The following is a 13067-nucleotide window of genomic DNA, read 5'->3' as shown; positions in this document are numbered from 1 at the left end:
ATAATATTACCTTATTTTTTAATGCTTTTCTCCAAATCCGGAGAGTTTAATTTTTATATTACACTTTTAGTCTACTTTGGCCGTCCCATCTTGACCGGATAGTACATTTTTAAAAAAAAAATATCCGCAAATTTGTTTAAATAAATAAATTTTAATATACACTACTCATTATGTTTGCACAGTAATAACACAACATGGCCACAAATTTGAAAGATTTGTTGCAATGTATTAAACGAATAATATCAGCATACAAATCAGGAAAAATATTTTACCACGATATAAGAAAAACAAAAGAATGCTTGCACTTCGGCAACACCTTGTGAACTGACGAAAAAACTTGTGCATATTGAGAAAAACAAAATTTTCTTTCTGAAAACACACTTTAGATGTCACTATCGTGATGCGCATGGAAAAAAAGCGATGTTCCGTCTTGCCCGGTGGTCCCATCTTGCCCTACCTTCCCCTATCTCTGTGCGTGATCTAGAAGTTTTATTGTCTTCTGGGTTGGGTTCAAAATTACGAGGTCACGGATGGTCGTAAACTCAGAATTGGTTCAGTAGTTCAACGCCAGTTATAAAACTAAAGAGAAATCCTTACATGCTCGATTTGCAAAAACGAGTTAAAATGCACGATTTTGACCAATCAAAATTTGCTGACAACAATGAAAAACGTTTTCATGCTACATCAATAAATTATTAATTGATTTTAAATGTAATCTCTAGTATATTTACTAATACAGTAGTTGTTTTGAAAACAGATTTAAGAAGCTATACCGATTTGGATAAGTTTTTTAAATGAATTTTCCGTGATCTCTAAAAATAAAATCGTAGGAAAATTTAGGTAAGAATAGAAATAACACATTGATAAATCGCAGCAGAATAAAATAAGAAAAAAAAAGAAAAATCTCTCGTAATGATTAAAATCATTAATCGAACTGACATTTTTAGTATAAGTGACAGTATTTGGCCTCGTTTACAGATTGCCCGTTCATCGTTGTTGTTGCCAAATAGGTCAACATATCCATTTTTTAAAATGACACCGAGAAAAATCTATATTATTTCAGTAACCTACTTTTTTAGAAATTCTCATTTCTAAATTCTTAGAATATTTAGAAGCAATTTTATTTAAAAGCAGCAAATATCAAAGACACGTCAAGATCAAAACAAAGAAGTTATTATGTGTTTCGATGCTGAAAAAAAGGAAATTAACGATAATAAAACAGTTCATAATTGAATTATTTAAAACTTTAGGAAAGTGATTTAAAATATCCCTAAAAAACTCTTGAAAAATATTAATCGAACACTGGTTCTTAAAAACTCTTATTTATCTACTTATTTTACGATCGTTTTGTTTAATCCTTGTAATAGGAATTAAATGTAGAGTTAAGTGTCACAAGGTTAAGAAAGAACGATACAAAAAAAAATGAAATTATCGATAATAAAAGAGTTTATAAACGAATTATTTAAAAAGCTTTAAGAAAGTGATTTAAAATATCCATAAAAAAAATCTTTAAAAATATTGTTCTAACACTGATTCTTAAAAACTCTTATTTTTCTACTTATTTTACGATCGTTTTGTTTAATCTTTGTAGTATGAATTGAATGTAGAGTTTAGTGGCACAAGATCACGAAAAAACGATACTAAAAAATTAAATGAACGATAATAAAACAGTTCATAACTGAATTATTTAAAACTTTAGGAAAGTCCTTTAAAATATCACTAAAAAACTCTTGAAAAATATTAATCGAACACTGGTTCTTAAAAACTATTATTTATCTACTAATTTTACGATCGTTTTGTTTAATCCTTGTAATATGAATTAAATGTAGAGTTAAGTGCCACAAGGTCAAGAAAGAACGATACAAAAAAAAAGAAATTATCGATAATTAAAGAGTTTATAAATGAATTATTTAAAAAGCTTTAAGAAAGTGATTTAAAATATCCATAAAAAAAATCTTTAAAAATATTAATCTAACACTGATTCTTAAAAACTCTTATTTTTCTACTTATTTTACGATCGTTTTGTTTAATCTTAGTAGTATGAATTGAATGTAGAGTTTAGTGGCACAAGTTCACGAAAGTACTATACAAAAAAATGAAATTATCGATAATAAAACAATTCATAATTGAATTATTTACAAACTTTAGGAAAGTGCTTTAAAATATCCCTAAAAAAACTCTTTAAAAAATATTAATTGAACACTGATTCTTAAAAACTCTTATTTATCTATTTACTTTACGATCGTTTTGTTTAATCCTTGTAGTATGAATTGAACGTAGAGTTTAGTGGCACAATGTCACGAAAGAACGATACAAAAAAAAATGAAATTATCGATAATAAAACAGTTCATAATTGAATTAATTTAAAACTTTTGGAAAGTGCTTTAAAATACCCCTAAAACCTCTTTAAAGAATCTAAAGATAAAAACTCTTTATCGAATACTGGTTCTTAAAAATTCTTATTTATCAATTTATACGATCGTTTTGTTTAATCCTTGCAGTATGAATTAAATGTAGTGTTTAGTGGTACAAGATCTAAAGAAAGATAGAAAGCTCCAAATAATACGTTAAAACGGAGAAAATAAGGTAAATGCATACTACAGTTTTCTCTTTATAAAATACATAAATGGTAAATAGCAGCACTAGTATATTTTAAAGTTATACTTAAAAAAGGTATACAAAGTATACATTAAACAGGTACAGAAGAAATACACGAAAAAGGTAAAAATAATGCATGGTTAGTAAATAAAATCAGATGAATATACTAACATATAATATAGAAGAACCAATAGCTTTTACTAATAACGAAGAAATAAATATCTATCATTCATAACTAATAATAAATAGTTCTATCATTCATAATTGGTAAATTTGTTTCTACACTTAATTAAGAGTCATTTTTATTGACGCTAAGTTTAATTCATCTATCCGGTTTCAACTCATGTGGTCTTTCTGCACCAATAAAATGACACTGAGAAAAATTAAAATCACTTGCGAAAAATAACGACCTTCGAGAAAATTCTGAAATCAATGGGTTAACCCCTAAGAACGACCAACCTCCATTAACGGCCATTTTATAGTGGAACAGAGAGTGGTCTCTCCCGAGTAAGTTTCACTGTATTTTTAGTGTTCTTTACTAAGAACCCAAATGGGATTGTTTGTGTGACTTTATGAAAACAATCTTTTAGATATTGAAATATATAGCTATCTGTTACCCACCACACATAGTCAACTTATTCCAGCCAATAGAACTTATTGCGGAAAAAAATACTGCATCATTTATATCTTGCTCCATAAGATGTATTTTTACAGTTCAAAGAAGAGTATTAGGAAGAGAAACAGTTTTAATAATGAGAAACAGTTTTAATAATGAGAAACAGTTTTAATAATGAGAAACGGTTTTAATAATGAGAAACGGTTTAAATTTAAGAAGTTTAAAACCGATATTCAATGATTTTGTTAAATTAAGATTTGTGTTACCTTTGTTGCAAATATAGGAAGCTCGTCGCCACAGGTGTCATAGAAATCTAATATTTTTCTGACACAAACTAACGACAAAAATATTTTTGGCTGTTGGAATAATTCGTCAGTTCGTGTTTTATTAATTCCTAAACAAAAAGTTTATTGCTTTCATTTTAATTTAATTTAAATCTTAAAATCGTGAAACTTGGTAAATAGGGGTCATTTTAATTGGTACCCTACTGTATATATTGATGACAGTTTTTTCAGAGATCCTATACTTCTTCATGCGTACTGTCTCATACAATTATCAATGTTTGCAAAAAACGTTACAGAACAAAATCAGTGGCTTAGCTTGAAGTTCTAAAAGGGAATATCTGAACCAGAACTCAGCTTAGGAAGGGCACCAAACTCAAATAGCAAAATCTATCATAGATTGTAACTCATATATTTCCAGATGGAAATTTTTCACTATTTAAGTCCCATTGCCTTTATTTGCCATCTTCTTACTCCATAACTTTATATTTTTTATCCGATGGACCTATAATTTCAACAAGATGCCTATTATTATTGTAATTTTCATTGCTCGTTAAGTTTTTCTCCAAAATTATTTTTTACAAAATTTTTATGCTGAATGAAAAAAAAAGTCTGAATTCTGAAGAGCTAGATTACGCGTCATTCATGCTGCGAAATGTTTAGCGTAACAGAAATAGACATTCATAAAGTCATTTTGATTTTAAGAAAAAGCACAAAATTTAAAGTTTACAAAATCTTTTTCCGAATGCATTTTACAATACAGAATTAATTTACAATCCCATACAATGCTTACAATCCATGCTTGGTACTCATTTTATCGACCAACTGAAGGAATGGAAGACTGAGTCAACCTTACCCGGGATGAGGATCGAATCCAGAACCAGGTTTTCATACTATCAAAAATTAAAATGGTCCCAAAAAGTCTGATATCATATTGCTGCAGAAATGCAAAAGACATATTTGTTCCCTGGCACTGCAAGCCCTGAACAAATTTTATTGCTACAATATCTTTGCATTTTATCTATCTTATTTTGAGTACATGCATAATATCAACAAGTGAAACATAATTATTTCGTTCAAACTAAAAAGTATTAAGAACTAAAATATTAAAATGTAAGCAATGCTTGAGGCGAAAAAATGGTTATGTTTTTTTAATGGATTTTTATCAGCATGAAACAATATTGCGATTGAAAACTTTTTTTTCATGATAGAGTATGACAATTATTATTTTCATATCTATGCTAGACTTACTGGCGCATATCATATTAAAGAAGCAATTTATTTATCATTGCTGAACATCATGAAAATATTTATAAAAGCAAAAAAGAGTAGCCCTCTTTTTTGCGGATATAATCGTGTGGGCTGATGAAAAGATTATATCTTTTATTTTCCGGATTTTTTAAGAAAATTTTATCCTTTTTTTCCTAGTTGTTTGTTATTTTTTTTATTATTAATATTTTTCTCCCCCCCCCTTTTTTTCTTCTTCATATGTCTGTAATTTTCCTTTGTTTTATCTTCATTTTGAACTTATCTAATGAGTTCTGTTTACTTGCAGCTTATGCGCAATAAATGTTATTGTTTTTCCTAATTTTCTTCGTGTTTTTTTTGTATTTATTTATTTTGTTATATATATATATATATATATATGTGTGTGAAAGAGGGATAAATAGATAAATATTTACTTTGATAAACATTTTTTTAATAGTTTTTGGAAGCTGANAATATTTAAGTAATTAATAATTAATAATTTCTAGTTAATGGCTAAATTTTTTTAAGTTTCAACTAATATATGTTAACTTTCACTCTAATTTAAAAATATTTCTATGAAAAAATGTGGTCAAAAATTTCTGAAAATTGAAATTTCTTTTTTTTTAACATAGTACTTTAGCTCAACAAAAAGCATGGCTACTTAATATTGGATGAAAATGTAGTTTAAAATTTTTAATTCATTATGGTTATCGGTTTTGTTTTAATATGATAAATGCCAATGTTGAAAAAACTAGACAGCGATTTTTATTCTTATTGGAAAAATAAGAATAAAATGGTCTGAATTTTATGACACCAATGCAATAACGAGTTAAAACAAACAATCATGTATAAAATGGCTTAATTAACACGTTAAAATAATGCAAGTTAAAGTCTAATTAGCGTTTCCCTTTGTTTACTTAAAATTTTGCTTTTTAACATCCAACTATATTTTTAGTAATGTTTTATTTATTGCAATAACTTTCTTCGGATTCTCTTTTGTTATTTCGAATAGTTTCTTACGATTCAAATAATTAATTTCTTTAACAATTATTTTATTTTCATGAGCTTGAAATGTTTTATGTTTGTGTTATTTAGTTAAAAATAATACATGTTATTTAATCTTGTTTCTTCAATAGAATTAGTTCTATTAAGTAAGTATATTTCCATCTGTGTAAAATTTTTTAATGGTTTTGGCGTTTTAAAGTTTCTAGAAATTCACGTGGTATTCGAGAAAACCGTAGAAAAATAATTTTAATAGTATTTTTTTTTTTTTTTTTTTAACAATTTNTTTTTTTTTTTTTGCTAACAATTTTTGAGATTTAGCTTGATAATTTACAATATTTCTCTTTTTAAATTCACATGGTTATTTAGTTCATTTTCCAATGATTGACTTGTTTTATTCAGATTTATTTTATGGAAGTTTTAATTAGTTTAATAGTTGCAATATAAATTTGAAAATGCTAAAAATTACTTCACAGTATTTATTCAATTCAAATATTTATATAAGATAAGTGTACACATTCAGTGTAAAGTTGTTTAAGAGTTTTTGTGATTTCAAAGCTCTTAAAAGCTTATGCCACATGCGCGAAAAATGTGCATTCGTAATAAATGTGCATAAATGTGATGTATAAAAACTTTCTAATGACTCATACAATTATTTACAATATTTATCTTAGGATTCACTATACCACACTCATTAACTTTCTTAGCATTTGCTTAATTATACGCATTAACATTTTGACAATTTATTTAATTATACACAATTGGGTTCAATTGGATTTTTAGATTTTATTATATGAAACTTTTAATAATTTTAAAGTACGTGCTGATTTTTTAAGAATAGCAATTATTATTATTTTTTTTATCGAATGTTAATTTTTCATAAATCTATAAATTTCAAAATTTTTTTAAATTTTTTTCTCCTTTTAAAGCTAATGATGTATTTGAAGGGGGGGAAACGCATATACAAAATGTTTATTTCATTTTTATTCTTTCTTTTGGCGATGTAACTCTACAACTTTTGTATATATTTTTGTTTAAAAGTTCCACAAAAAATTCTAAAACACATTGATAGTCACATGCTTACTATCTCTACACCAATAAAAACATTTATTTCCTACCTCCAAGCAAAAAGTATTCTTTTAAATTTTCCAGTTTATTATTCCAACAACTTGGAAATTAAGAACTTTTTTTCTTAAACTTTTCATAAAATATTTCCAACCAACTGATATGCTTCAAAAAAATTATCGATTTTTCACACAAGCCTATAGAGTTTTCAACAATAAAGTGCAGACGAGGACATATCGTGTTGCGACGGACAACTCATCCCGACTACACAATAAGAAACATAGAAGCGCCTGTATGTGTGACTTCACTGCCGAAGCTTTTCGCAGACGATAGTATAAGTTCTCAGTTTACTTCTCTGGCAACCGAGTGGCATTTCAAGGGCGATAGCAGAGCCCTCTATCAAGGGCTGCAAAAGAAAGTTCCTTTTGGAAATATAGGGGGATCGATTTGCGCCTGTATTGGAAAGTGGCCGAGGGAGCCAAGACGAGAGTAATTTTGGCAGAAAAGATTTATAAGACGGTGCTGGCGAAGGCACATGTTTGAAAGGAATTTGAGATGTATTCGCTCTGGAGTTAGTCGATTCCTGCCGTAACGTAATCATTTACGGCGAAATAAGGTTATAAGAGAGATGTTAAGGCTTTTAAAGAGGAGAGCTTTTCAGAAGCTTTTAATTTTTTATTGTGAAAGTTTTATGGAATTTATTATTTATTTTAAAATGATATAACGCTATGAAACTAAGTAATCCATGATTTTATAATAAGTTTTGTGTTTTAAAAAATGCATTTAGTAATATGTAGTTCGAATATTTTTATTAGATAAGCCCGTTGTGAAAGATTACTTTTTCTGAAAAATAGACAAGATGAAAGCTAGTTTTCTTAACAGAACTTTTTTCTCTTGACAGTAGAAAAAACGAAATAATTGAGAGATGTATCTTTGCAAACTATTTTATTCATAAAATTTTGATTTTAAAATAAAAGAGAGCTTAAAGTACTTAATTTAGTAACTTTGAAATTAGTTTAATTATTCGTGTGTTACAATTTTTGCTTTCTTTTTACTATCGAGAATAATTTTGGAAGAAAAGATTTGACTGGCGAAAAGAATTTAACATACATTCGCTCTAGGGTTACTCGTTTCCAGCAATAATGTTATCATTTACGGCGAAATAGGTTGAAAGATAGTTAAGGCTTTTAAGGAGGAGAGCTTTTCTAAAGACTTTTAATTTTTTATTGAGATAGTTTCAATGAATTAATTTTTTGTTTCAAACCAAGAACACTTAAAACTAAGCAAGACTAAACAAGACTAACTTTTTAATTTTTAATTAAATTTTTATAAAAATTTTTGATTAATTTTAAATTTTAAAAAAATTTAATAATTAGAGAATATTTGAAATTTTTTTAATTAGATAAGACAGTTGTAAAAAAGTTGCAAGTCTTTTCTGAAAAGTAGACTAGGGGAATTATTAGTCTTATTAACAATGAAATCAACAAACGATTCTTTGCTTAAGAACAGAAAAAAACGATGTAACTGAAGAGAAAAAAAAGCGTTACAAACAATTAGAGTCATTTCATACCACTTTGCTTTGCTTAAGATCCTAGTATAGAGTGTGCAAAAAAAAATAGACTACCCTAAATAACTTTTGATTTTATGATTGAATTTTCACGTTCTAGAACTCAATCTTAATGTCTCGAGAGGGTGACCTCAAATATGCTAATTAATATAAGTGCAGATGATATTTTAAGTTACGAAATCAGATACAAAGACGCACTTTCTTTGAACAAACATACCAGTTTTTTTTCAGATAGATTTCGATTTTTGACCTCCTGACTTTTTTAAATTTAATTTCTCAGAAACTATTCAGCCGATTTTGTATTTTTCCATGTTGTTTAGGATGATGCCAAACATTTCATACCTTACAATTCAAGAACTTTTGACCTTTAATAAATGAAATATTAAAAATTTATAAATATTTACTAAAAAGTATTTTTTGCATGGAATTACACTTGAATAAACAAATTTTATAATTATAGACAAAGATTTTTCAAATCGCTTAAAACGTTTTCGAAATATAGTGAAATACCCAAAAAGGTTAAATTGACACCAAAAGGTCGACAGCTCTCCTAAACAAACTATTGGGATCACATTTTCCAGATGGCGACTACCCCCCTTTATTACAGGGGTCAGAAATCCGAATCCACCCGAATCGGTCCGAAAAAAACATATGTTTATTCAGAGAAAGTACATATTTTTGTCTGATTTCATAACTTAAGATATTATCTGCATTTGTTAATTAGCATATTTGAGGTCACCCTATCGTAGTATTACGATTGAGTTCTAGAACGTGAAGATCCGATTATAAGATTAAAAGTTATTTAGGGTGGTCAGTTTTTTTTAATTTTTTTAGGCTCACTCTACAAGACAATTTTGAAAGAGGACCAAGCTGGTCTCCAAAGGCGGCGATTTCCAAGATATTATTACGCTACATTTCAAAAAAAGCTTATTTTAATATCTAAATCTATTAAGAATCTATTAATATCTAAATTCGTAAATCTATTAATATCTTAATCTATAGAGTTATTATTCATTGGCGCAAATCATACTAATATAAAATTCATAAATTAAAGTTAAATGTTTTGCGATTAATAACTAAGTGATAAAGTGAAGTTATAGGTGAAAGGTGATTAATAACTTACGCAGAATTGTATTAGTCATAAATTGTATTAGCCTGTTTGGTAGCCAAAAATATTAAATTACGGTTGTAAATTAGATGAATTTTTATAACATATACCTTTAATATTAAATGTTATTTTGAAAAATGGTTGCAAAGTAAAATTATTTATGGTCACTGATAGATCTCATTAGAATCATAAGGGAAGTATTTGGCTGTGGTATGTAGGAGCACAAGCTTTAGCAAACAAGACTCTTTTTAGTGAATAAATTCAATTTGCATGTAAAAAACAACTGTTTTATGCCTCGAAATAATAATTGGTGCCAAACAATCATCAAGGTTGAAACAATCATCGGAGTTGATCACATAAAGATGAACAACAACAGACAGGGGGCTTAGCACTGTACTATGAAATAAAACATCCATAAGCTTAGGATAAGAACGTCATATAAAAACATTTTTCTAACATCATTAGACGTAATTTCTTTAATTTTCATGCACTTGCATTTAAAAATTGAACAGCTAGAATAAATTGGTTACCGTGGCATATAAAATTTATACATTTATTCAAAGTTTTAAATGAGATTTTCGTAAAAATCTGACTTTATTATTTACTTTACGAAAAGCTATAAGCGCATTGAAAAGGCCGATGCACAATGAAAACTGCAAGATGCAAGATACATAAAAATGCGCACAATGTAAAAAAATTTCGGATGAAATTACGATGCCGGTATTTTTTACCGTAAAATCCATTTTCACCGAATGGAACAAAAAATCTGATTTACTGTAATTTTTACAGTAATTACCCTAAAAACAGTGGGTCACTCTAATTAAATAAATAAATATTACTGCGAAAAATTCGGTATAATATTTTAAAGTAAAATGGAATTTAGAGGTGAGGCACCCAAAGTGCCGGTACTTTATACCGTAATTTGATCCGGAATGTTTTACAGTGTATGACTGACAAGGTGAGGTACGAAACCACTATGACAATCATATCAAACTATATTCATTAAATATTCTTTGTGCAATCATCAAACTAACTGCTTACATAAATTAATAAGAAATAGTTTGTGCAATCATTTATGCATCAAAAACATGCCGTATTAGTTTTAATTTAATTAAACGATGAAAATAGTAAGACTACAAAGTTTTAATGCAACAATCAATTTCATTGTGCAACATCTTTCAAAATAATTTCAGAATACAACAAACAATCAAATACATATATTAAATCTATGAGGAAAGCCATAACTAATAACGTGTATTTCAAAATGCTTTCTACAGCTTAACTTTAATTAGTTCTTCGCTTAAACAAGGAGCTATTCTGAAATATTTATTAAAATATAGACAAGAACATTTTAAAGTAAAGATATTTAATAATAATTTTTTTCTTAACGTAAAAAAGAAAATTGCGTTTTGTGTTTGAAACATTATCTTCATATTGTGTAAAGTATGGAAACAAAAATGAAAATTTCCAAAAACAAAATGTTTATTCGCTTTTTTTAGAATATGCATTATTTATTTAAGTAAATACTGAGCTAAATAAATTTTCTACCAAAACGTAAATAAGCAACATTTTTATTTGTTTAACATTTCGTAAACATTCATAATTTGCTTTTATTGCTTTTGTTCCTGAAATGCGTTTTATTAACTTTTGTTTACGTGTTTTTAGGTAAAACAAATATAAATTTTGATAATTAAATTTGTTTAGAGGGAAGTAAAAGATTTCATAATTGACACAGAAAAGTTATTAAAGTTTCAAAGCGTAAAATTCTTGCAACGTTTTCTTAGAAAAACAACTTTTATTAGCTGCATGTTTTCGTTAATAAGTGTATGCAATAACATGGTTTTATAAATTTTCGCTGTTTACTGTTCTGTTATGATAAATATTAATAAGCTTTAAAAGTGTAACTAAAGTTTTCTTTCTTTATTGAATACCAAATAATTAAAAACCATATTATATGTTCTGCGACACGCCAAAAAGTATATTCAATTGCCCAATACCAGAAACTTATAAAACATGGAAAATACTTATTACACCAAATGTAATCACTGCGCCCGTTATTGAACGGAGAAAAAATAAAGTCTTAGAAAATATACCACATTACATGGCAATGACATTTCTCGTGAAAAAAACATAATTCTGGTTAATGAAACCTATATATACGGTTTTTAAACCATTCGTTTGGAAATTTTACCGTTCATATGGTTTATTTGAAGTTCTGGGTTTTAAAATTATAGTTCTTAAAATCACACATTTATTAAAAATACAAAACTGAAAAGTATATTTAACCAAATAAATACCATTTTCAATAAATGTCCTTTGCAATAAATGGCATTTGCAATAAATCTCATTTCCAATAAATGCAATAAATACGATTTGGAATTTATGCCATTTCCTAAAAAATAAACTATGAACTATTACCTATGAATTTACTTAAATTTTACCATATTTACCAAATTTTATCACATATTATAAAAACGGCATTTTATTTTTAATTTTACCAAAATCATTACCGAAGCACTTCGATAAAAATTAGTAAACTTTCTAGCGTTCCCATAGAGCCAGAAGCGCGATAAATTTTATCATAATCTGGCAGGACTATACTTCGAGAAGACCGTAAAACAAGTATCAATCATAAAGCTATTAAATGTATTTTGTTATTAGAATTGCTGATTTTAGTTTTTCTTTTGCCGACCTGGTGGCCGAGTGGTTAGCGTGTCTAACTGAGGAGCCATTGGCCGCAGGTTCGAATCCTGCTCAGTGCATGGATGTTTCTTTCTCTCTCTGTGTTCCATGTCCTTTCCTCTTTGTGTGAATGTGACCCGCCCTATAAACAGGTTTGTGGTTGCGTGACGTGAGTGACGCTGCTCCACCACCGTGGCTTCGCCACAGGTGCCCAATGGGTACCGAGAAGAGAGTTAGCAGTTCTGGCATTTCTGTGGCCAATGGGACAAACCCCAAGTGCCCGCCATTAAAAAAAAAAGTTTTTCTTTTTCCGATTTCGAAATTCTGAAATCGAAAATAAAATCTGTATACCATATCGGTTTCAGAAAAAATAAGGCTTGTGTTCCCTGTCTTTCTCTTTCAGCAAAATATATGGGATATAACATTACATTCCCAAAAGTTTATTTAAGTGTCCAATAACTGTAATTAATAAAACATTTAAAATACTTATTATTCCGAATATAATCACTGTGCCCTTACGGAATATAAGAAATAAATATTTATTTATATTTTTTATTTAGATGTTGAGCTTGATATTTTTTACTTGGGGTCGCTTAAATGTTGCGACGCACTTCCAGGGATGTTGGGGCACATCTTTTGGATTAAAATTACATAGGAACCCATATCCGTTAATGTCGCCTTATGCCACTACGGGTGCTTCTCTATTATAAACTGTTCATTAGTGTACAGGTCATGAAAGTTACTATAACCGCTATAGTTACTTGAAAATTACTGTAGGTAATTTTAATCCTGATAATGTTCCCTGATTACCCCAAAAGTTAGTCACAGCATTTACGCTACCTGTAATATATAACGATTTTAAATTTATTCGACGACATAGACTAAACTACTATTCGACAA

At 28.2% G+C, this 13067-nt stretch overlaps 1 protein-coding gene across 1 annotated transcript in view; it reads right to left on the bottom strand.

Annotated features, from left to right (window-relative positions):
• Positions 1 to 6981, bottom strand: part of LOC107437287 (tyrosine-protein phosphatase Lar) — a 753777-nt gene extending 746796 nt beyond the window's left edge. Inside the window, exon 1 of the mRNA XM_071177245.1 lies at positions 6864 to 6981. The gene's annotated coding sequence lies outside the window, so the exon portion shown is untranslated. The remainder of the gene's footprint in view (positions 1 to 6863) is intronic.
• Between the last annotated feature and the right edge of the window lie 6086 nt (positions 6982 to 13067).

Source organism: Parasteatoda tepidariorum, chromosome 1 (assembly GCF_043381705.1).
Source record: "Parasteatoda tepidariorum isolate YZ-2023 chromosome 1, CAS_Ptep_4.0, whole genome shotgun sequence".
NCBI lineage: Eukaryota > Metazoa > Arthropoda > Arachnida > Araneae > Theridiidae > Parasteatoda > Parasteatoda tepidariorum.
Note: the sequence above shows the minus strand (reverse complement) of the source record. Positions and strands in the feature narration are given on the sequence as shown.